Source organism: Leptonychotes weddellii, chromosome 14 (genome assembly GCF_054177405.1).
Source record: "Leptonychotes weddellii isolate Sample4059 chromosome 14, ASM5417740v2, whole genome shotgun sequence".
Classification (NCBI taxonomy): Eukaryota; Metazoa; Chordata; class Mammalia; order Carnivora; family Phocidae; genus Leptonychotes; species Leptonychotes weddellii.
In genome coordinates this window covers 64,651,794-64,671,714 of record NC_138382.1, presented here as the reverse complement: position 1 = coordinate 64,671,714, position 19,921 = coordinate 64,651,794, and the positions used below count along the sequence as shown (strand labels likewise).

Sequence of the window (19,921 nt, the reverse complement as noted above, 5' to 3'; positions counted from 1 at the left end):
TGTGTGTGTGTGTGTGTTTTGGTGGAGGGTTGCTGGAGCAGAAGACTGAATGGGAAGAGTGGATATAGACTTTGAAGGTTGAGCCAGGATCACGGACTATGTGGAGCTTGGGGCCAGTCCCCCAAGAGGAAAGGTGTATAGAAGAAGAAGTGATTCTGGAGGAAGGGAACTATAGTAACTGATAGAAATAAGTCCCACGGGGCGCCTGGGTGGCTCAGTTGGTTAAGCGACTGCCTTCGGCTCAGGTCATGATCCTGGAGTCCCGGGATTGAGTCCCGCATCGGGCTCCCTGCTCGGCGAGGAGCCTGCTTCTCCCTCTGACCCTCCCCCCTCTCATGTGCTCTCTCTCATTCTCTCTCTCAAATAAATAAATAAAATCTTTAAAAAAAAAAAAAGAGTCAAGATGTGGGGCTTCCAGGACCTGAAGCCTGGGGGTTGGGTCTGGCCTTACTGAGGCGGAGGGGTGCTGTTGCCCCATCATATTCTTCTCCTCCAGTCCAGGCCCAGACGAAACGGGATGGGGGAAAATGATAGGTGATGGCAGAAGAAAGGGAACGGAGTATACATATCGATTTAATCAATGTTCTCAGTAAAAGATAATTCTGAGTGGGGGGCAGGCTAGGCTGGGAGGAGAGGAGATGGTTTAGGTCGGAGCATGGGTTAAAGTGTTTTGCAATGTGTGGTCCATTTCTATCAGAATCACCAGGGAGAACATGTTAATAATGCAAATTATAGGGTTGACTCCAAAGCTACTGAATCAGAATTTCTGGGAATCTTTATTTTTTACATGCTCCCCCCCTCCCCCAAGTGATTCCATGTCTATTAATGTTTGAGAGTCACCATGATTGAGAATTGACTTGGGATGATGAAACCAAATAAATGTTTTCCCAAAGGTTCTGCAGGCCCTTGGAATGCCCCTTCTCCTCTCCCCACTGGACATCCTGGCTTCCTGTGAAGGCAGGGGCGGGCAGGGTTTCCCTGAGTGTGTTTTGCCTCCTTTAGGCTCTCAGTGAGGTCCCATTATGCCCAAAGGCTGACATCTGCTGACAGTGGGGCCAAGCCTGCTTGTCTTCCTGAGAGGCAGCAGAGCCACAGAGGAAGACTAGGCATCTCAGACATCAGGAGTGTCCAGGTTCTAATCTGGCCTTGGCCCAAGCTTTCTGACATTAGGTAGAGTCTTGCTCCATTTTCAGGGACAGGAACCCCTGCCTATCTCACAGTGCTGTTAGGAGGAGGGCATGCAATGCTGAGTCAAATGTTTCTTCAGATCTACCAGCCTGTTTCCTGACAGCATCCTTACTCTTAGGGTTCATTCTTACTTTCTCTTTTTTCTCCTCTCCTGATCTCCTCCTCACCCACACTGCTGCTGGTGATGGCCACAACTACCCTAGGAGGTAAGAATTGACACCCCTGTCTTGTAGATGAGGGTGCTATGACTCAAAGCGCACATAAAGCAGGTGTCTGTCCAAGTCCACTGACACCTAGGTCTGTCCAGTGCCACTGTCCAGAGACATCACAGGGACATAATATGGTCACCTAGGAGCTTTCAATTCTGTGGTCTGATCCAATGGTCCCGGGTGGTAGGTATTGCAGAAGAGGGACAGGACACTTGATGTGGAAATGCAGAGGAGGAAGGGAGTGATTCTGACCGTGGAGATCTTGAGAAGGCCATTTGGAAGGAGTGAAATTAAGATGGAGTATTTCACGTGAGATTTTTATAAGTTTGGAGTGTGAAGGATGCCTATGGATTCAATAGGATGGGAGAGTGAGCACATGATAATCGAAGGGATGGAGATAAGACACTTCTATTCATGTTTAGGGAAATAACTGGCCTTTCAGGTAGAGTAAAAAGCATGGAGGAGAATGTGAGTAAACCTATCACAGGACCAGTTGTGGGAGGTCTTGAATACCATGTTAGGTAGCAGGTCTGCAGGAAAGGGCACTCCAGTGGAAGTGGGCATGAGATAAGGGCCTGGAGGCAGAAAAAGGTAGGCCTCTTAGGGAGTGGCCCAGGGTCTCCCTGTCCCATCTGTTCCCTACCCTGAGCCAGAATTCTTTCCTAAAGGTTCAAGGCCCTCTCTGCTGGGATCACCTTGCAAAAGAGCATCCGTCCCGCCTGCTGCCTGGATTGAGCAAGAGGCTGGAAGCAGGGTGAGGAAGCAGCAGCTGTGAGTCAGACCGCCCCCACGCAGGCTCCAGCCTGGGCCTGGGGCCCCAGCTGGGATCGGAGCTCTTGCCCTGGTTGCATTTGCCGAATACGCGCTGTACCGCCAAGTGTGGCTCAGAGCTGCCCTGACTCACTGGGAACTCTCCGAGTGGCTCGTGCCCCTGCTGTGGCTTTTATTTCTCTTTCTGCCTCTTCTACACACCCGCCTTCTCCTCCCTTGCCTATTCTTTTATGCCCTTCTCTTCCTTTTAAAATTTGCCCTCCTCTGCCTTTCCTTTCTTTACTTTCAGCTTCTTCTCCTCCCTCCTTTGAATCCTTTTATTATCTTTATTGTGGTATTTGTAATGTGACTCAGGAGACCCAGGTTTAGACTGGGCTACCAGTGACTCACTAGATGGCTTTAGACTGATCCATTCTCTTTGGGCCTCATTTTGCACATCTGTCCAATGAGGCAGTTTGATTAGACGGAGGTTTAAAGACAAAGAACCATCAGGATTTCTCCTAGAATTCTCTGCGTGTACTCCTTCAACTCTTTCATAGAACGGTTGAATGGCAGAGTTCACAGGGCTCTCAGAATTCCCTTAGGGCCATGGATCTAAACCTTGGGTGCCTACTGGATTCACCTATTGAGCTTCTGAAAACTGTTGCCCAGACCCCGTATCAGACCAATTTGATGAGAATCTAGGGGGGGAGAGGCTCAGGCATTCATTTTTCAAAAGCTCCCCAGGTGATTCTTTTAAGCAGCCAGGGTGGAGAATTCCTGATTTAGAAGAAGCAACGTTTGGTACAGGTGGGGAAACTGAGGTCTAGAGCAGAGGAGGGGGCATGTCCGGAGTCACATGGTCAGTCATCGCAGACAGAAGCAGAACCACGCCTCTCTCCATCTCCGTGCCCTCGGCCTGGACTTTGAATCACCTTAAGCAAATGCCACTGCCTGGTGGGGCCAGGCAGGAGGGCCGCCTTCTAACTCTGCCAGAGCCTGGCTTAGAGGCAAGGCCCAGACACAGCCCCATTAAGCCAGGCGTGCCTTACGGGAATCGCTCCTGGCTCGGGCTTAGAAAACAAACAGAGTGCTTTGGTTTTCTTTGGCTGTATCTCCTGGTGGGGGAGCTAGGAGGAGAGCACCTGAGGACGCAGGTTTGCTGCTCTTCTCCCAGGCAAAGTGGGGCTGCCAGCTGGGGAGGACTGAAGACAGGTGGGCAGGGCCACTTTGGGGGTGAGCTGGGGAGTACATGCCTGAGAAGCACCCCACACAGGGGCTGATGCCTGAGGGGGAGCGAATGGGGGTTGGGAACCTCAGCTTGGGTGGTAGCTGGAGGTAAGCCCTGCACCTTGACCTGCCTCCAGACAGACCTCTTCTGGTGTATGTAAGCCCCGCTCCTTCCTTCCAGACAGTGGTTATAGTGGGAGGAGTTCTTGGTTGGGGTCTTCATTCAAGCTGCTGTTAATTGAGAGCTCCCTACATGCCAGGCACTACGATAAGTTCTTTACACTTGATATGTCATCCCCATGTGGATTCTTCACAGCTTACTGATGTAGGAGTGATTAGTGTGTCCACTTCACAAATCAAGAAACAACATTAGAGAGATGTCGTCCACCATTGCAGGCATACAGCTCTGAAGACACATTGTAGGTGCAGAACTCTAGGTAGGTCTGCCTGCTTGCAAAGCTCAGCCTCTTAGCCATTATACAACACCAGGTTTCTGTCTACACTCCTCTCATGACAGACTGTGTGTCTTCAGGCAAATTAATTTATGTCTCTGGGCCTGTTTCCTCCTCTGTAAATTGCTTGCTCTGCTTATTTCACATGACTGAGGTGGGGATCAAGTCAAAGTTGGACATGAAAGAGGTTAGTAAACAACAGAGATATACAAAGTAAGAGATTATCACTGTCATCACCAAACACAGCTGTGTCCCCACTTGGGGAGCCACCATCACACATACACCTGTCCATGCTTGTGACCTTGGCCATCCCTGGCAACCTCTTGGTTCCAAGGACTCGGGTGGAGGAGTAGAAGGGGAGAGAGGCAATAAAGGAATGTGTTTATTAAACACTTCACCTCTCTCAGATGAAAGCTTCTAGATAAATATCACGGCTCCACATAAATAAAACATAAATGAAATAATATTATCCCTACCCCCTCCAGCCAGCATGCCTGCAGATGCTTTCATTAAAGCTAAGGGCAGCTAGGTGAAATCCAAAGAGCAAGGGCTTTGGAGTCAGAATGACTGGAGTTCAACTCCTTCTTCTCCCAGGTACTGGGCTGCATGACCTGGGGCCTGGTTCCTTAGCCTCTCTGAGTCTCAGTGTCTTCAGTGAGTTGGGAATAAAACACACCTGTCACCTGGTTGCTGCAATTAAACTAGCTCCTGTACATTTCTCTGGTCTAGGATTCATTACACTAGATACTGTTACCTCTTGATGTGCCTGCCTTCCCTATTCTACTATAAAGGTCCTGGCAGTAATAGGATATGATGGTTATACTCAATAAATGCCAATCCCTTTCTTCTTTAATTCTCTCAAAGTCACTCCCATCTTCACACTCCCAGGCCAAAGTTTAGACGCACGCCGATTTCTCACTTAGTGCCTTATTCAACTTGAACAGAAAGTGTGGAGACTGCTGATTTGTTGAGATGTCCAGCATCTGCTACTTTTCAGTTGTCTGACCTTGGGAAGTCTTTTTCTATCTCTGAGACTTAGTTTATACATGGCTGAAATGGGGACAGTGTCCCTTCTATGCACCTAAATCCTTGCTAGGAGGATCAAATGTGATACTACCAGTGAAAATACTTTGCAAATTTTAAGGCATTTGGAGAGTAAAAAGGAATGTGATCTGTATTGGGAACTCATTGTCTCTTACACAGATACATTTGGTTTGGCGGCGTCATTTCTGCTAGGCTCTGGCACCCAGTTTCCATGGAGTCCTTTCACACCATCATTTAAGATAGACTATCTTCAGCACTTCACCTTTGGGCAACCGGACATCACCACTATCCCTGCTATTCCTAAGTCATTTTCATCAGTATCTCCTTGCTGACCTCTCCCATACTAGGCAGTCAGGGAGTCTGAAACACTGCTCTTTTGGAAGCCAGGAGACCAGAAGTTGAATCTAGGCCTTCAGTCTGATATCCCACTCTGGAACTCAGCGGCTTATAGTGGCAGCTGAAGAGACTCCAGATGACAGTAATCATCAGCACTCACATTGTTAGCACATTTACTTCACAAGGACATAAAACAAGAGATGCAAGGAGCTTCCCTAATGCCACTCAGCAACAATTCAGTATTAGAACTGTGTCTTATTTATCTCTTCATCTCCACTGCCTGGCACAGTGCCTGGCCTGCGCCCTATACTCTGAAAATGTTTGTTGAATGCATTCTGACACTTGACTACACGCAAATTAACTTAATTTTTTTCCCCTGCTAAAAATTGGCAATTTTGAAATTGGATTTTAGAAAGATTTAAGTTGTTTATAAAAATCCTTAAACCATGGTTTTCAAATATGTTTCTCAGAGCTTAAGGGATCTGTGGCTAGACCTCAGGGGACCACAAGCTGTGGAGTGGGCTAGCTGATGGGATGGGGGAGGTGTTGGCTATAATCTGATGGCCCCACTCTCACTGGGGTTCATATAGGATGTATGGGTAAGATTTTTTGGAAAGGTGGAGTCTATTGCTTTGAAGTGTTTGAAAAATGAATGATTTCAGATAATGAGAAGGAATTGGGATATCCCAAATTAGGCACTGAGTGTAGAACGGTGGGATGCATATGAAGATTCTAGTCTGCAATTCTTTCTCCAATTGTGCGAGCAGTGCTTTCTATATAGATCTTTAGGGTACTTCCACAACACCATGTGTAATAGGTACAGAAACCCACTGGCATCAGACCACAGCTTGGGGCCAAAACCTTAGGCCTTCTCAAGCTCTCTGTTTTCTTGAGGATAGCCCATGGCCCCAGGCAGGCGGCCCCCCATGCCAGGTCTGGCATCCCTAGCTGTGAGTTGGCACATCTGAGAGCCTGGCCTAACTCTGGGCCAGGAGCTACTAGTGCAGTCCAAGAACATCACTGGGAAGCAGGAAGGAACTGTCCCAGAGGCTGCAAAGGAGCAGGGCCCATCCACGTTTGCTCAGGCATCCAGGGAGCAGGTAGCTGGGCTAGGAGCAGGCCCTTGGCATTCTCACTAAGGGTCTTCTGGCTCAGATTCCAAAACAAGCTAGGGAAATTTGTTTCTGCAGCTGGGAAGAAAGATGGGGGAAATCCCTCTGAGACCTTTTTATGATTTGTGACTTTTTATGTCCTTAAGACAGCCACAAAAATAGCTCTCGGCTTCATCTTCTTTGCCACGTTTCCCACTGATTTGGCTCCTGGAAAATTGCTGTTGTGTTTGCTCCTGTGGTCTGGAGGCCTGGCCCCTAGCACCTAATCCAAAGGGTGACCTTTCATGTCAAAAGTATAAGGTCTTTGTATCTGTACTGTGTTCCAGTGTAAACTTCTGATACCCCTAAAAATGGATCAACCAAACAACTGAGGAACCAAAATGTGTGACTGCCAGGTATGTGATAGAGTGGTCCAAGGCACTTCAAATCTGTGTAAATAGAGGAGCCCAAGTCACCCTTTCCTTGTATTCTGGCATGTGCAAGTGTAGCAAATTGCCCATAAAAACGGGGTGGAGGTGACCATTTCAGAGAAAGCCTACCACTGTCCTAAGATACCTGTGTTTTTTGTGAGTGGCAGTTCTTGATGATAAACCTATTTTTGGAGGGAGGGAGAGGTGCTGTCATAGGTGAGTCACTTGATTACCCGTGGAGGGCTACTAGGTTGTCTCCTGTCTCCTCCTCCTGTCTGGGGAATACCCCGTTTTTTATGCAGCTATCTCACTTCTCCCCAGACGCTGTATTCTCCTTAGTATGACCACCTCAATGCAAGTTTCGGGGTTGATTCATCATTGAATACTAGAATGTCAGCCGGGAAGTGCCGTTGGAGAGTTCTGAGCGCAACCCCCTTAGTTTACAAAAGAGGTCTTGTTTGGCAGTTCCTTCCCAAGTGCTTCCAATGGGAATTTGAAATTGTTAACCCATTCCCCATTCTTTCTGTGAAAACTAGACTCTGTCATGTTTTAATGGGGAAAAGATAGGGATTCAGTCAGCCACTCCAGGTCACATTGGCTTTGTGGGGGCAGTGACAAAGTGTGAACTCTAAGTCCTCATCACTGCCTGTCCAGCTGGGTCCCGTGGCTCAGCAGAAGGTACCAACAGGAACCTCAGAAGCATCATCCTGACGTCACAGAGAGTTCTGGGGCCAGCGGGTTTGTCAGCAGGTCCCAGCAAGGAGCTGAGAAGCTTCTATCAGCTCCAAATTCACATGAGAGGAAAACAAAATTCCATCATAATGTTGACCATCTGTGGATGAGGATGATTTTTCAAGAGAGGCCACTGGAGAAGGGGATGAGGAAAATAAAGACTATTGTCTTAAGGGAACATGATTTAAAAGGGAGCACTGGTTCAACTAAGCAAATAGTATATGGCATAGCACTGCATTATTCTACCTTGCCAGACTTCTGACTTTTAAGCAGTTTTAAGCTTTTTTTTTTTTTAAAGATATTTAATTGTGGTAAGAACATTTAACGTGAGTTCTGCTCTCTTAGGGAATTTTTAAATGTTCAATGCAGTATTATTAACTATAGGTACAATGTACATCAGATCTCTATAACTTATTCCTTGCAAAATTGAAACATTATGCCCATTGATTAGCAACTCCCCGTTATCCCCTCCCAGAGCCCCTCAAAACCATCCTTTTACTCTCTGATTCTGTATTTGACTATTTTTGATATCTCATATAGGTGGAATCATGTAGTATTTTCCTTCTGTGACTGGCTTATTTCAGCATAATGTCCTCATGGTCCATTCATGTTGTCACATATGTCAGAATTTCCTTCTTTTTAAAGACTACTACTCCATTATTTGTATATTCCACAATTCCCTTATCTTTTCATCCAGTGATGGACATTTGGTTATTTCCACATCTTGGCTATTATCAATCAAAACCACAGTGAGTCATCACCTCACACCTGTTAGGATGGCTTTTATCAAAAGAACAAAAGAAACGAGTGTTGGTGGGAATGTGGAGAAATAGGAAGCCTTGTGCCCTGTGGATGGGAATGTAAAATGGTGCAGCCACTTTGAGACAGTACAGAGGTTCCTCAAAAACTTAAAAATTCAACTACCATATTATCCATTCATTCCATGTCTGAGTATATATCCAAAAGAATTGAGATCAGGATCTTGAAGAGATAATAACCCTCCTGAATTCACTTAAGCTTCTTTTTCTTAGGGACAGTCTGTTTCAAAACTATGTCATAATCAACAGAGGAGAGTATTTATTAGTCTCCCTTTATGCTATAATCCTGAAACCCATGAGTATGAAGAACTCCCCTCATTTTCTTTAAAGCTTTCCTTTTCATTAAAAAACTTGCCAGATGGTCCTTAGGATGCGTATTTAGTAGAGCTAATATTCAGTTTAAAATAGTTCCAAAAAAGCTATATTGCTCTCCAATACAGATACTGTAGGACTCTTTGGGGGGACTGGATGATTCAAAAGATGAAACATCAAGGTTATTCCAAAAATAATATTCTTAAAGTGACACTTTGATGAACAGGACTGATAATGCTCTTTAATAACACCAAAATGTTCTCTCTTTTTCCAAGAATCTATAACTTGACTTTGTTCAGATTTTTCTAAGTTATTTTTAAAGTTCACATTGAACTTAACATTTTTTTTGAAACACCCTTCCAGTGATCTTTGACCATAAATAATAAACATATCAACTTGAATTGTTCTGATTTGAAGACAGTTTATTCAATTGAAGTGACAGGATTTATTAGGCCCTCTTATGAACAATGGATCTTAGAGGACCTTATAAACCACTAAAAGTTTCTGTCACCTTTTTATTTCATTAAAAATTATTTAAAGTTTATTAGACTTTATTATAGTTTGGTGATTATGATGTAAATTAATAATACTTCCTTAAAGGCAAATTATCAATATGTATTAGAAGACAACTTATTCTGGGAAAAAATGCTCATAAAATATTTACATGTGAGGATGTTCAGGCCAATGTTAACTACAAAGGAAATCATCTGAATATTACCACTGAAGAAAGCCAGTTTCAAATTATTCTATGGTATATCTTAAGGCACTTTTGGCTACAGGGGTGTGGATGTCTTTACTGAGAATTGAAAGGGGAGTCTTGTAATTCAAAAAGACCTAGGAACTGGGAGTTACTGGGAATCACAGGTGCTGTTCTCTTAGTCTTCCAGAAGCCCATCATCTGTTGCCTCTCCTCATGGTGTAGAGTTACTGCCTGGTTCAGTGTCTCAGCCAGCCACCTGTCTTCCCAGTACCTTGGTCTTGCTAGCTTTAAGTTCCTGGACAAAAAATATGATTGGGCCACCTTGGGTTAAGTCTTTACTCTTGATTCAGTCAGCTATGATTAAAGATGTAGGGTTACCTGGGAAAACCATGGCTGAAACGCTCAGTACTGTGTGTGTTGGGGCCAGTTCTCAGAAAGTAGAGTTATAGGCTGGGTAAACTTCATAGTGGTTCATACTTTCACGTGCGTGCATGCATGCGTGTTGTGTCTTGATTCAAGCAACAGCAACTGTAAGAGTATGTACCAGAATATATAAATCTGGCAGGTTTATATCTTCCTCATTCCTCACTTCCTTAAATTATCTATAATAAATGGATTTAATTTTTTTAAGGGTCCAACTTTTTTTTTTTTAAGATTTATTTATTTGAGAGCGAGAGAGAGAGTGAGTGAGTAGGGAGAGGGGCAGAGAGAGAGGGAGATAGAAACTTAAGCAAGTTCCACACTGAGCAAGGAGCCTGACAGGGGCCTCAATCCCACGACCCTGAGATCACAACCTGAGCCAAAACCAAGAGTCAGAGGCTCAACTGATTGTGCCACCCAGGTGCCCATCTTTTTTAAAAATTATATTTATTTATTTTGAGAGAGACAAAAGAGAATGCACATCTGCATGCATACAAGGGGGAGGAGCAGACGGAGAGGGAAAGAATATCAAGCAGACTCCAGATTGAATATGCAGGGCTTGACCCCACAACCCTGAGATCACGACCTGAGCGAAAACCAAGAGTCTGACGCTCAGCTGACTGAGCCACCCAGGTGCCCCAAGCATCCAACTCTTGATCTCAGCTCAGGTCTTCATCTCAGGGTCATGAGTTCAAGCCCCACATTGGGCTCCATGCTGGGCATGGAGCCTACTTAAAAACAAACCAAACAGGGGCGCCTGGGTGGCTCAGTTGGTTAAGCGACTGCCTTCGGCTCAGGTCATGATCCTGGAGTCCCGGGATCGAGTCCCGCATCGGGCTCCCTGCTCGGCAGGGAGTCTGCTTCTCCCTCTGACCTTCCTCCCTCTCGTGCTCTCTGTCTCTCATTCTCTCTCTCTCAAATAAATAAATAAAATCTTTAAAAAATAAATAAATAAATAAAAATAAAAACAAACCAAACAAAGAATATGGTGTTGCACATTCATTATAGAATGGGAATGCAGAATAGTAACAAAGCTCTTAGAACCAAACAGGTCTGAGATGATCAGAATTTTGGTATATTTCCTTCCCAGTCAATGCATATTCTTTATATAGTGGAAAACATAATGTATTTTACATTTTTTTCTACTTTTTTTTTTTATTCGATGGTGGAATCCAAACCTTTCCTCAAAAAAAAAAAAAAAGTTTTGCAAACTACTTGCAAACATTTTAGTGTCCGTATACAGTTTGATAATATGGATAGCCCAGATTTTATCTACCATTTCGCCAGTGTTGGGCATTTAGGCCTTTCCGGTTTCTCACTTATTTTGAAGACTGCTGAAATAAACAGGGGCCTTTGCATTTTAAACAAAAATAATCTCAAGTGTGCAGTCTGGTAACCAAAGGAATTCTCGAACCTACTAAAAACGATTCTCTCTGATGGCACTTATAAGCCTTTCTCCTCTTCCATCATGTTTCTCTTTTTGAAAGTCCTGTCTGCATGTGAGCTCCCACCGGGGTTAGTGCTGTAGGTGTCCTGGCGGCTGCCCTGCGCACAGATCATCAGGAAGCCACCTACAGGCTGGACAGTTACACGCCAAGAACTCATCCAGGGGCCAAAGCTGCCGCCCAAGCAATTGGCTGCCGCAATGAGCACATTTTGACCACAGGCCCAGAGTTTCCCCTCTTAATGTGTTATTCCATTCACTGTCAGATCTCTGGGGATCTGGGATTCAGAGAGGATTAAGAAATGAAACTCTGCAGATAATCAAGGGAAAAGTACAAGAAGTCATTTTACCTTTCTCTTCCAGCATATTCCCTTTCAGTAGAAGGAAATTTAAATTTAGGTGGATGTGATACTTTCCTCTCTTCCCTTATGTTTCAAGCCTGTGATCTGGTGCAGGATCGAACGATTGTTGAATTTTCCTCCAGACATGAATAGAAATTTAAATTGCAGCTAGAACATCTGAGAGCCAGGGGGATCCTTACACATAAATCCACTTGAGAGATGTGAGAGCTTGGGAATGGAGGAGGGTCTTTCCAGTAATTCACAGTTCGTCACTGACTGGAGAAACCGGCCCCCAGTAGCTGAGACTCAAATACTGTATCTTCATCACATTGACATGTCCTTGATTTTAAGAGTCATTTTATTTTAGGTGCCATTAGGAAAGAAAATGCTGCCAACTAAACTATAACTCAGTGCTTTCCTACCAATTAAATTTTTAGACTTATTGAAAGAGCTCATTTATTTTGATTATATTTTTGTAATATATCACTTTTGTGATATAAAAGTAAAATACATGTTCAAATATTCATAAAATTTCTTTACATTCAGCTTTTTACTTTCCTGAATCACTTTCTGATGCAAGGTCATTGCAAGTCTGGGTTTTTCCATATACTGCTGTTCTCTTTGGCAGTCAGAGGATTGGTTATACTGCATTTCTTCCCCACCCCACCCCATAGTTTTTTTTTAATTTATTTAACAGCAATATTGAGATATAAGTTGCATGCCATACTATTTCCCTATTATATAAAAATGTACAATTTAATAGTTTTTTTTTGTACATTCACAGAATTGTAACTATCAACACAATCAATTTTTAGGACATTGTCAGCACCCCCCAAATAAACCCCATACCTGTTCACATCCACTCCCTTCTTCCTCTCCTTTCCCCAGTCCCACACAACCACTGATCTACTTTCTGTCTCCATGGATTGGCCTGTTTTGGACATTGCAGATTAATGAACTCTTAACTGTATGTGATCCTTAGTGACTGGGCTCCTTTCACTGTTCTTCCGTGTTGCAGTGTGTATTGTATGTCACTCTTTTTTTTTTTTATTTTTTATTTATTTTTATTTTTTTTATTTTTTATTTTTTTAAAGATTTTATTTATTCATTCATGAGAGACACAGAGAGAGAGAGAGAGAGGCAGAGGGAGAAGCAGGCTCCCAAGGAGCAGGGAGCCCGATGCGGGACTCGATCCCAGGAGTCTGGGATCATGACCTGAGCCGAAGGCAGACGCTTAACCGTCTGAGCCACCCAGGTGCCCTCTTTTTTTTTTTTTAAATGAATTTCTTCAAAGAAGGCTCCTTTATTATCTCTGGGATTTTCCTTCCAGTTTTAATGCTGGTGCTTTTCCTGATCTTACAGGCAGTTGTCAGTGAAGGCTGTCAGACAAGAGTCAGAACTCACGTTTCTTTCACGATTAGTTCTTAAGTAGTTTATGTCCTGAAACACCAAGGGCTGTGTCTATATCCAGGAATGATGGCCAGGGTCACACAAGGCACACACAGTGACATCCACCTGCCCTGGCTGATGGAAACTGTTTGTATGTCATCATCATTGGTAGGACACATCTCAATTTCAGATATATCGAAAGACCAAAAAAAAAAAAAAAGTATGTATTTTGTAATTAATAAAGCATGTGTCTTTAGTACTTTTCCTTAGATTGCTACGAAGAGCTTTCACTCTGAGCACCAGCAGGCAGAGAGACTTGGGACATAAAGCCCAGATGCTGGAAAGGATGTTAAAAGCACAAGTCAAACATAGCCAGAGCAGAAGTCCCTTCCAGATCCGTGGTTGTCTGCCCTGGGGTATAAGAATCACCTGGAGGGGCGCCCGGGTGGCTCAGTCGGTTAAGCGTCTGCCCTCGGCTCAGGTCATGATCCCAGGGTCCTGGGATCGAGTCCTGCATTGGGCTCCCTGCTCAGCAGGGTCCTGCTTCTCCCTCTCCCCGCCCTGCTCCTGCTCTCTCTCACTATCTCTGTCTCTTTCTCAAATAAACAAATAAAATCCTAAAAAAAAAAAAAAAAGAATTACCTAGAGAGTGTTTCCAATATGAAGCCCTGAATAGCCTGTCTCAGTGGGGCTGGCACGGAGCCGGAATTCCTTTTCTCTCTCTCTCTCGCTCTTTCGCTCTTTCTTTCTCTTTCTGTCTTTGTCTCTTCTTCTCTCCCTCCTTTCCTTCTTACCTTTCCCTTTCCTCCTTCCCTCCCTCCTTTCCTGCCTTCCTTTTTGTTTTGTTTTTGTTTTTGTTTTTCACGGAAGATAACCCAAGATCGGAACACAGCTCTGGCTCCTTCTGGTCACATCAGCCAGAGGCAGCTTAAGCGTCAGACAGGAGGCATTGTCCTAGAACAGGGTTAGTCATGCATTTGGAACATACCGGTCTGGTTCCCAATCCTGACATGATGTCTTAGGAGCCCTGTGACTTTGGGCGGACTGCTCAGCCTCCTGATCCTCTGTGGCATCCTCTGTGTAACCGTGGCAGCCCGCCGAGGGTTGTTGCGATCACTGTGGCAAATCACACAGGAGAGTGCCTCGTGTTTACAGGTGATACTTCTCTCATTCCCAGCTGCCCTGGCTCGCGTCTTCTCTGGCTTCAGTCATGACCATTATCCCTCAGTGCCTATGACCTGAAATTTGATTTTCTGCCTCTCCACTGGTATCCTGTCCCCCATGTGGCAGCGGCCTCAGCTCTTCTGATTCCACGATGTTCGGGGAAGTTCTCTGATTTCTTCCGTTTGCAGGGGACACTTTGTCCCAACCCTGAGCCATCTTTAAAACTTCTCTCCAAGAGACCCTGCTGGGTTTTCTGGCTTTGGAAACTCAGGGGCAGGCAGATTCCATCAGAACTCATTATTCACCCCCCAGGGCTTCCCTGTGTGTTTGCAGTTCCTAGTGTCCCCACCACACATCCACGTTATGCATGCCACTCCATCTCGCATGATGTCCGTAGGTCCTAGACAGAAGGGAAAGTCGCGCTTGTCAGAAATAGGATAGAACTCTCAAATGAACATGTGGTTTCCAACGTAAGTTATAAAACCAAAGTTTCAGTTCTGTTTGTTCGACCGTTGTGTGAACATGGAGAAATTTTGGCGAATAGAGAGGCCAAATAAAAGAAACAGCATATGAGCATCGGCGAGCAGAGGGGCCTTGAATTACAGAACTTCACAGCTGTGGTTTTGTCCTATCACTGTGTTTCAGCACCCACTGCTGTGCGGTGAGGATCTAAAGACAAATGATAGGTGGTTCTGTCTTGGAGATGTCAGTCTAGAAGGCAAGCAGGCAAGGACAAAGGCAATATAGTGTAAGTGTTTCCGTCAGGGAAAGTGGAAGAGGCAATGGGAACAACGCATGGGCCTCGTAACCCAGACTAGGGGATGGGATGGGGGCAAGACGGAAGGTGTCTCTGCTTACATTAATAGTTATTGAACGAAAGCCTTCACCTTTCATCTGGATATTATTTTCTGTTTTTATAAGTACAAATATCAGTGTATTCTTTCATTGAACAGATACATATTTAGTGCTGTTCTAGGTGCTAGCAGTTCAGTGGACAAAAGAGAAATGGTCCCCATCACTGGGGGACTTGTCAAATGCAGCTGAAATGAATTAGACCAACAAAGTAGAGATACAATTCATGTTGTGATAGGATATGTGAAGAGAACAACTAGGTGTTATGAAAAGGAGTATCAGAGAACCCTAATTTAATTGATGGGAAAGGGGTCATTCTCATGTTGAAAGGAGTCTTCTGTCCTGTTTCCTGACTCTTACTTGATTCAGTCAAGGTTTTTCTTGCGTGTGTGTGTACTTTTTTTTGTTTTGTTTCTGCATTTTTTCATTCATCAGATATTTCTAACTTGTGCTGGGTCAGAATTGGATCTGAGCACCTAGGATACAGAGATTAGACTGGCCTCATTGGCTTTTCGGCCAGAACCGCCATCTTTCAGTAACTTGCCAAAATGACCAACACAAAGGGAAAGAGGAGAGGTACCCACTATATGTACTCTAGGCCTTTTAAAAAACATGGAATTGTTCCTTTGGCCACATACATACGAATCTACAAGAAAGGTGATATTGTGGACATCAAGGAAGTGGGCACTGTTCAAAAAGGAATGTCCCACAAATGTTACCATGGCAAAACTGGAAGAGTCTACAATGTTACTCAGCATGCTGTTGGCATTGTTGTAAACAAACAAGTTAAAGGCAAGATTCTTGCCAAGAGAATTAATGTAGGCATTGAGCATATTAAACACTCAAAGAGCCGAGATAGCTTCCTGAAGCGTGTGAAGGAAAATGATCAGAAAAAGAAGAAAGCCAAAGAGAAGGGTACTTGGGTTCAGCTGAAGCGCCAGCCTGCCCCACCCAGAGAAGCACACTTTGTGAGAACCAATGGAAAGGAGCCCGAACTTCTGGAACCTATTCCCTATGAATTCATGGCATGATAAATGTAAAGAAAATAAAAGACCTCAAGACTGTAGACTGGCCTCACTGAAGTTAAAAAAACAAAACAAAGCAACAGCTTAGGGAGGCATACTAAAAAATCAATGACAAATTTATCCTATTTCCAAAATTAAAATTTACTTCCATCTCTTTTGCTGCTTACACCACCTCCATGAAGTAGGTATTATGGTTATGATTATATATGATTTATATATATATATATATTATGATTAGAGATAAGGAAAGAGATGCTTTGAGAGGTTTCTGTGATGTGGCAGGCATGCACGTAGGAGATGCTAGAACATTGTGCACAAACTTGAGCCTTCTGATATCTTGTCCTTTGTGTAAATAAAATTAGCACCAAATAATAGAGGTCTCTGTGGATTAGAGAAGGAGGAATGGAGGGGAATCTGGAGGGGTTTGGGATCAGGAGGGGCTTCCTAGAGATGACATTTGAGCTGGGCCTTGGAAACGAGTAGGATTTTAATAAGACTGCGGATAACAGGCAAGGAGATGGGGAGAATTGGTCTACCAAGTTGGGGGAACAGCCAACACAAAGGCGGGACGGGTATGGAATGGGGACCCATTTGGGGATGAATCCAGAAGGGATGGTTGGTGGAAAGAGTGGACCTGGAATGGTGGCTGGGACTCATTTAGGGCGACTGTGACGAGTTTTGACCTTTTTCTGAGGCCCATGAATAATTGAAGACCTTTCAGCAGGGAAACAGTAGAGTAAGAGCTTTGCTTAGGGCTGGCACCTGCAGGATAAAGGATCGAGAAGGCCCCCTTGCCACATTGAGAGTTCTCAGGACTTCCTTCTGTCCCTGCTGTTGAATGCAGCAGTGGTTTGTTTTAATCAGTCTCCTGTGCTTACTGCTCTGTGCTGACGTTGTCACTCCATCTAAGGACCAGTGGTATAAGTGAGATGAATACCTTTTGGATACAGGTTTTAATCCGATGCTTACTTTATTGCTATGTTACAGTGGCCTTAGAAGGCAGAAGCTGTCAGTGATATTCTGGTTCTCAGGCTGGGTGAAGGTAGAGAATGTGACAAAATCCCACCCCCGTGAGCTGGGAAGTCACTGGCCCCCATGCTCTGGGGCTTTCCTCCAATGCCACACCTTCCATCCTCTACTCTATGCTCTGTCAGCAGGGCCCCAGGCAAGAGCAATGATCTACACCACATATTGTCCACACGTGTTGCAATAATTGCTCCTTTTCAGCATTCTTTAACTTTGGAGCTTATGAATTTTAGAAGTTGAAGCCTTTAGAGTAGAGATACCCGGGCAGCATAGAGACAGAAGTAGGTACGTCTCCGCAGAGAGGACTGGGGCCTTGGCCATGAAGCCCTGAGAAGTGAATGGCCACTTTCATGTCGAAGTTGTGTCGGTGTGTAGGGGGGCTCACATCCTAACAGACCAGAGAGTTACTAACAACTCTTCAGAATTGTACAGGGGCTTTACAGCTTTCAAAGTGATTCTGCAAACATTATTTTTCCTTTAAGCTCAAAAGACCCCAGAGAAGTAGGAGATTTCATGCCTGCTTGACAGATAAAGAAACTGAGAGTCCAAGGGTCATTCAACTAATAGAGCGGGAAAACTGGGACTGGAACTCATGTCATCTTGTTCTAAATATAGAGCTCTTTCCATTACACCATGAAGCCCCACAGAAATCAGTGAAAGGCTGCAAGGGAAAGGTGTTCCTGGCACCTCAGCACGGAAGGGAACTCTGACCACATTTTCCCATGGAAACATGTTTACCCACGGTGGTTAAGATCTGTGGCTCAAATAGTAAAGCACTGTGTTTCAGCAATTCACTTGCCTTCCAGTCAACTCAGTTATGTTTCACATAGCACCTACTAGGTAAAACTAGAACAAAATTTTTTGAAAAGACTTTTTTTTTTCCTACTCTGGTAGAGAATGCAGACACTTGCCGAAGCCACTCAAAAATAGGACCCTCAACCTTTCTCCCACCAAGAATGGCTTTTCTTTTACCTTCACCAAAGTGTCCAACCCATGTTAGAAATATTCTGTCGGGGGCACTTGGGTGGCTCAGTCGGTTAAGCAGCTGCCTTTAGCTCAGGTCATGATCCCAGAGTCCTGGGATCGAGCCCCGCATCGGGCTCCCTGATCAGCAGGGAGCCTGCTTCTCCCTCTCCCACTTCCCCTGCTTGTGTTCCCTCTCTCACTGTCTCTCTCTCTCTCTGTCAAATAAATAAATAAAATCTTTTAAAAAAAAGGAGAGAAATATTCTGTTAGTGGAACAGAGGCAGTACCCATAATGTTAGAGTTTTAGAGTGAGACAGACTTCAGTCCAAATCTAAGCATCTAAGCTATGTGATTTAAAAACAACAACAACAACAACAACAACAAAACATTTTGTCCCTTCTCTCCTTGCTAAAAATCCAACCACCAGCACTGGCCAAAAAATACATTCCAGGCATCTACAACCCCTGAGACAATGCTTTCCTCGTAGAACTCAGCTCTGACTCTGCCTGCTTTGTGGAGGGCTGGTTCTAGTTATGGGAGGCCTTTGAAACAGCAAAGTAATAATTTGTGAAGTAAGGCCCGTGAACTGGTTGATTTAGCAAATTATAGCTTTAGAAGCTGGCATCCAAGGCCTGGTTCAATAAGAAGTGCCCACGTCTACCCAAGCTGAACCTGCTAGTCATGGATCTGAGCCTCTTCCTTGCCCCCTGCCTCATACATGTTCATTCTTAGAACATCCCTGAATAATCATCATTATCAAAATCATAAGAGCCTTCTATTATTTAGGGCCTACTTTGGGCCAAAGACTGTCACGATCTTTCTGTATAATATTGCCAGTCTTCACAGTCCTGCAAGGAAGGTGTTATGACATTGAATTTTAAAGCCAATGAACTTGATACTCAGAGAAGTTTAGTAACCCACCCAAGATCACCATGCTCTTTCCACACCATGCCATCCCAATAGGCTGAGTCTGCTTTGCTACTGTTTCTGAAGCAAGAGGATAGCCTTCTTTTGGAAGGTGAGATGGCCCTAGAATTCCTGAACTTTCTGTTTCTTACCCATAGTTAACTCCTGTGCCAACTTACTGAAAATATCACAGTTTACTAGAAAGAATACAGAACTTAATGGTGGAGAAACCTAGGTTTGAATCTTAGCTCAGGAATTTACTTGTTTGACAAGTCATTCAACCTCAGTTTCCACATCTGTACAATGGGAGTTATCTTCACTCCCCTTCTGGTCCTCCCCCTTTTCTTCTCCCTCTTCCTTCTCATCATATTTATATTCATAATGATTGTTCCCTTCTCACAGTGTTGTTATGGAGATTAGATGAGATGATGGATGAGAAAGGAATTGATAAAGTCTAAGTGATGACAATAACAGCATGGGTAATGGCTATAGTACTTTTTAATTTCATAGATGTGTTAGCTGGGAGATGAAGATAGGCATCTCATTCCGTGTTATCACTCCATCACTGAACCTACGTCCTAGGCTTTCTGGGTCTGAAGTAATAGGCATCTGGAACCTTAGATCTCAACCTTCATTTCCACATGACACCCATGAAGGATGTAGTCAAGGCAAGATACACTCCCCTAGATGTTTCCAGGTACAAGAGGACTAGCTGTAGTTTCACTTCCTTTTTCTCCTGTCCAAGAAATCATACCTATGTGCAAACAAATGTGAGAGACATTAGTATTAAATTATCTAAATCACTTATTTTCAAAATGTGGTGCTCAGACCAGCAGCAACAGCAGTATCTAGGAACTTGAAAGAAATTTCAATTTCCAAGCCCCACCATAGACTTACTGAATTAGTAACTCTGGGGGTGGGGTCCTGCAATCGTGTTTGAACAAGAACCTCCCATTAGGTGATTCTGATGCATGATAAAGTTTGAGAACAATTGGTCTAGATGATCTAAAAAGCCAAGCATTCTTAAATATTTTAACATTATTGTTTGTGACCAGTAACTTCTGACTACCTGACTCAATAGGTCATAACACCCAG

The 19,921-nt window shown here is 44.1% G+C and overlaps 1 protein-coding gene and 1 pseudogene across 4 annotated transcripts in view; both read left to right on the top strand.

Moving 5' to 3' along the window:
- ASTN2 (astrotactin 2) overlaps window positions 1–19,921 on the top strand; it is an 837,042-nt gene that overhangs the window by 762,485 nt on the left and 54,636 nt on the right. The gene's annotated exons all lie outside the window — the stretch shown is intronic.
- LOC115944086 (large ribosomal subunit protein eL21 pseudogene) lies at window positions 15,434–15,969 on the top strand (annotated as a pseudogene).